Source organism: Thermobia domestica, chromosome 4 (genome assembly GCF_964235325.1).
Source record: "Thermobia domestica chromosome 4, izTheDome1.hap1.1, whole genome shotgun sequence".
Lineage (NCBI taxonomy): Eukaryota > Metazoa > Arthropoda > Insecta > Zygentoma > Lepismatidae > Thermobia > Thermobia domestica.
This window is the reverse complement of record NC_137457.1, coordinates 180,105,043-180,111,199: the sequence shown is the minus strand read 5'-3', so window position 1 is coordinate 180,111,199 and position 6,157 is coordinate 180,105,043. Positions and strand designations below refer to the sequence as shown.

The 6,157-nt window shown below is 34.0% G+C and overlaps 1 long non-coding RNA gene across 1 annotated transcript in view; it reads right to left on the bottom strand.

The window, feature by feature from the left end:
* Positions 1-5,340: 5,340 nt before the first annotated feature.
* LOC145683409 (uncharacterized) overlaps positions 5,341-6,157 on the bottom strand; it is a 199,616-nt gene continuing 198,799 nt past the window's right edge. Inside the window, exon 3 of the long non-coding RNA XR_014131081.1 lies at positions 5,341-5,479. This is a non-coding gene — a long non-coding RNA (uncharacterized LOC145683409). The remainder of the gene's footprint in view (positions 5,480-6,157) is intronic.

Sequence of the window (6,157 nt, the reverse complement as noted above, 5' to 3'; positions counted from 1 at the left end):
TTTGAAAGGTGTATACTATTGGAAGGAAAACCCGAGGCAGTATGAAACTGCGCAACATGCGCGTCATGTAATGAACTCCGTAATTTTGCAATGGGAACAACTAAGTAATTGAAACACCAGCTATGTCTAGTGATGTAGCAGCGAGGATTCAGCATCAAGGGTTTTGGGCCCTGTTGATACTCTTTGTATTTAGGTAATGAAAAATGAGATGTTAGCGATCGTGATTTTGTAGTTCGGGTAAATGAATTGGAATCTCGTTTGGACATAACTCTCCGACAGATATTTAATGGAATAAATCCTCCCCGCCGTTCTAGTGGCTAGCATGTGTGCCTTTCTTGTACAGGGCCTTGCGTTCGATTCCCGGTGGGAGAGCCCTTGGGAACTAATGTTGTATGTAACACATTATGACTCCTTTAAAAATGTACAATTTTGAATTTAAATCCAGCAATAAGCCACAATTGAGAATCCCAATATACGATATTCACATGGTGAACTACAAAAAGAAGTGAAATATGAACAAAAACACCAGAGGCGCAAAAAGTGCAGCCAAGTTTGTCAGCCTCAAAAAGTGTTGAGATGAGGATGGATGAGCCAAGTTCCTTGGCCACTGCATCTGAAAGGAACACTGGAACTTGGCGCGAGGTGTCAAGGAAAATGGGAATAGTGGTGGTGATAGTATCCCTTAAGATACCAACCTTAGGAATAGTGGTGGGTTTGGGACCACCATCAACCTTAGGAATATCAACTTTGATAAGGCGCTAAGGCACATATACAATATACTGAAGTAAGATTGGTGGTTCGAAACCCAGACAAGGAAAACTTATATTCCTCCACGAAGTGTCAAAGTAAATGATGTTAACGAGCCTTAGGGATGGTGTTTGTGAGCGTGGTGGATTTGGGGGTCACCACTAGCCTTAGGGCTGAAATGTCCCGGCCGTGAAACTAGGAACAGACATCTTAATGTATTCTAATATGTTAGACACCTCGCGCCAAGTTCCGGTGTTGCTTTCAGATGCAGTGGCCAAGGAACTTGGCTCATCCATCCTCATCTCAACACTTTTTGAGGCTGACAAACTTGGCTGCACTTTTTGCGCCTCTGGTGTTTTTGTTCATATCTATAATAATTTTCAGTGAAGAAGTTATAATTTCCAAGTCATCGTCGTATTTAAGAAGGGATTCCAGTGTTAACCCACTTGTCCTATCGAAATTTTTATCACAATTTTAATTTTCGCATTTGTAACTGTTTTTAGTCAATACATCAAACATCTGTATCTGAGTATAGAAGATACATATTCTGCTCGGCCTCTTTTATTCTCAAAGCCTTCTTCCCCGTGATAACTGGTTGAAAGGAGCACAATGGTTTAATGGAAAACTGACAGCAAGTGCTAGGTATAGCAGGACTGAAAAAGAATCTTCTACCATAATCCGTAAGCGATGGCGCGGATAAATATTATGTAAAACCCTATCAACATCTGTAATTGACAAATTATTTGCACTAAACTATCCAGTGAAATTTTAGCTTCATAAAGCGTGATCAAAGTAAATGTGGCTAACAGACATCGCATACCTGTGTCAAGGAACGGATAGAAGCGAATATGAAACTTCCTTGAAATACATTTCGACTGACGTCAGCGAAGTGCATGATTCCGTAGCGGACTCTCCTTCATCATACATGTTTCCATAATGTGGTTCAGTTAGCTTCTTTCATTTAGAATACAACTGCTGCTACCACCGAACCAGATTCTTTTATGTTGAGGCAAGGATTTGATCAAGTAATACAAATTTATAAGATTTAAAAAAAAATTAAAGTAGCTATACTGCAACTCTTGGTCTTACAAAACACACAAAAAGATTTGTCCCTCATTTTTTGATTTCTTTCTTTCGATTTTGCTTAAGTACAATAATTGGCAAAAAATATTCATAGGTTAGTTGAATGGTTTAATAATGAAAACAGCATAAAATTTGTGGGGCCGTATATTTAGGATTTCATAATCATATAGCATGTAGGGATTCCACTTTCCATGTGGAATGAAAATGAAAATATTTTTCTGGAAATTTGGAAAATCAAAACATTTTTAATCTGACAATATGTGAAGTTGACAATATTCGCACTTAGAAGGTACATTCGCGAAGTGTTCCCCCGGGATTCATGTTAAATTGATTCAAATGCAAAGTTCTCGGCGGCTCAATGTGTATTATAAGAATTTTAGCGGCCGATATGGGTAATTCGCATATTCAGTAGCCTTCATATATACGTAATTAAATCATTCACTACTATAACGCTCAGTCAGAAAATTGATTTTAGTTTGTTTAGATGTAACAATACATTAGTGTGGGATATGCAAAACAAATTGGATCAAGGACAGCTTCTATGATAAGTGTTACTTACTCCGGCTGTACTCTTTGATCCGCCATATTGAATTCAACTTTCGGTTTTGCAAATGGAAATAAGTGCAAATGATACATCAAATTCATATAAAATTACTTCGGAAATCCATTGGTGTAAAGAGTTTTACAGTAGATTGTACCGTCATGTGGCTCATATGGGCCGCTTTTTGTGCATGGTTAGACGATAGTCTATGAGTATTGAATAAGCGAGAAGCCCGTTTCCATGTACTGATGTAATATCAGAAGACAACAGATTTTTTTTAATAAACCTAACTCGAAATTTCTTGCATATTTGTGATAATTATAGTGTTTAGTAGTCGGGATAGTAGTTACTTCGTTTTAGTTCGAAACATGTTTATAAGTAATGATTTATAAAATGAGAGTAGGTTTTAGTAAATAAGGCCCATCAAAAATATCCTGGCCTGTCTGGACGGTATATCGTATTCGAGCCTAGTTGCTGACTATGGGGCTCACAAGTTCGAGTTCTGTATTAGTGTCATTCATAATGCAAATCTCTAATTTAATGAATGCGAAATACCCATAATACTGCTTTTGGAATAAGCGATGTATATTCTAAGCAGATTTAGTGCAGTTCAGAACGTTGGAGGTCGCGCACATGCTTTGTAATTGTAGTATGAATGGATTAGGGCGATTTAGTTCTGAATTAGCAACTAGTTTGTCAACATCCACTAGCTACGAAAACAATTTGTAGCATGTGAAGAGAGTGTTGCATTAACGACAGACATTGAAGAGAATGGAAATAGACTTGACCTGTTATCTGTGTAGACCTTATCCAATTTTCGCAATCAGCAATATACGATCTCACGTGTCTAGGAACTAATGCCTACACCGAAAGTATAATGAAACAAAATTTCTGTCGAAGTCATTGAACTAGAAAGCTCATACAGCCACAAGAGCACTAAAGACTACTGCCAACACTAGAAGCCTATACAACTTCCTAGTATTATTCAGTATGTGACAAAAGTGAATCAGTCACATGCAAAGCTATAAAGGATGCAAAGCTTGACCGATATAGATAGTGAAAAAAATCATTTGTTACAAGTGTTATAAAGTGCAAACATTGTTGAAAGTACTTTTATGTGTGGAGTCTTTTCAAACTATTTATTAAGTGCCAAAGCTTGTTCAGTAAAATTCAGTTTTTGCAGTGGCTCAACTAATGAATACATAACACATGGGATATTACTTATATTCTTATTACTTCATATCCATATTGTTACTAAATATCGTTCTCGTATTAGTATTTGAAATACTGTAAAAGTACTGTTTTAGAGTTCCACTGGTTTGTCAGGTCATAAAATTGTAAATTTTAAACGGTTCGTCTTATTTGCCTTTATGTGGTTACGATATAGACACCCACGAAATGTATTATGTGTTCCCGCAAACAAGTATTAGTGAAATAGTAGGTAACTTGGAGAACGTTAACGAGAACGTTAATAGTAGGTCTTTACGACAAAGTAATAAAACTAATGTTTCTATATTATAAAATAATTTACATGTCCAACCGTGAAAACGGAAAACTCAAAAGACACAGAGAGACGAAACTTTACACGAAGCAACTTAAGAAAGAGGACATTGCCTGTATATTGGCAATCATCACCGGATGGAGAGTGTTGCCAACCCACTAGAAAGTTTTGCTTTTGTAAAACGAATGACATAAATTGGATATCATCATTGGAAGCAACAATACAATTAAAAACAAACGAGATGGTAAACGCAGATCAGTGTTACAAACGTTTCAAGGAATGACACGAAACATGTGTTACTACCTCTGCAAAAATTAAGCCTCTAAAAACTACAACTAAAAGATGTATTGACACACAGATATAAACATGATATTACAATGGGTCAATGGGTAGAGCTCGCTGTGCAGCCAAGTCCTCATGGCGAACTCTGGGTTCTTTTGAGATAGTTCCGAACGGAAAACAAGCAGATAGCTACATATTTAGATATTCAGGAAACAGTTCCTAATGTCAATGAGACTAAGTTTATGCTCTAAACGTTTTTTGCCTTCTATTAGACAGGCCAGAAACCTCCACAGTCGATGTTTATGAGAGTTAAATAGGTTGTTGTTTTCCAAAAACCTTAAATGTTCAATGCGGATGCGGCATTTTAAAGGTTGGTACCAAAATCTCAAATTATTGTTCAACATGTCTACCACAAGTACCAAGTTGTGCCCATTGCCTATTTTCAATTTGAAAATCATATTTTTGATACACCCAAATGTGCATTACACATATATTTTGTTGAGCCAGCTCTTAGAAGATTCTACCAGCGCAATTTGTGTCATTTTAACTCAAAATTAGATTTATTTTAATGGAATTGAAAATTGTTGCAAAGCAATAGGTCCAAAATTAATGATGATAAAAAAGTATATGTTCGACTACATCATACTTAACCAATTTCATGCTAAATTTTTATGAACTATAGCTCGTAAGAGATTAACTATTTTGCAGTGCTTCTATATTTAAAGAAGTTTTCTTATGAAAGGCAATTTTTGCTTCAAGTCATATGCAACATGAGAGTAACTTAAAAATATTGGCAATTAGATTATCCAATCTTAAAAAAATATAAACAAAATACCACATATATTCCAGAAGGAATATATTTGTATAAACGGAATGTTTATTTTTATAGGGATAATATAAATTGATACTCATGACTATGCAGAAGTTTTATTCGAAAATATTTCTATATAAGCATTTTTGGGGAATATGACAGATAACAGCTGATCAAGTTCTCATTTCACTACAATGTATACAGGTATATTTATAAATATACAAACAGGTAGAAATACATCTTTTTACACATGGTGATCTTATATCTTAAAAACTGTTTTGTTTAGATCTGAAAATTCATGTTGTTTCTTAAAAATACTTCAGTCGTTTATGGAAATTAAAAATTTGTTATATAAGACGTTTTACAAAAAGGCAATTTGCATGAAATTTTAACAGTTTATTTCTTCTTATGTACAAAGTTTACAACAAAGCATAACATTGTAATATTAAAATTAGTAATTTACGCCTATAGTGTTCGAAACTTCTTTGTGTAAGGAGATCCCACTAAAGATGAACTGCAATTAGAAAGAAAAACAACATGTTAGTATGTTAATTGCATAATTAAAGATAATGCATATATATATATATATATATATATATATATATATATATATATATATATATATATATATATATATATATATATATATATATATATATATACGAGAAAGTTAGTATAAAGTAATTGTAACGTCCATAATTCAACTACCGCATATACCTCTCAACGATACATAGCGTTTGTTTTCTTTTAGGAACTTAAAAATAATTCGTGGGAAAGATCGGAAAAACATAGTAATTTGATACAATGTTGACTAATTAATATTGGGGTGTTATATTCCCTTTAAACTTTCTGCTCCAAAGCTAAATTTTATATACAACTATTAAAAGTTAATTAACATGCAGGATACCCTTATGTTGAAGATTACCTTAAAACTATTAAATCTAAAAGAAAACAAATAATTTTGTGATTTATGTGCGTACTTATACATGGTTTTAAATGGGAAACATTTTGATAAACACTGTTAAGTCAGTTGAGACAATTTTAAAAGAGAGCAACAAACCAACATAAATCAAGAATTTGGTCGAACAAAATACCAATTTTTAACTACTTGTATATGTGTAATAATAACTCGATGGAATTGACAGATATAAAAGGACCTCAAGAGTTACTTTTCAGTAGTAGAATACTATAA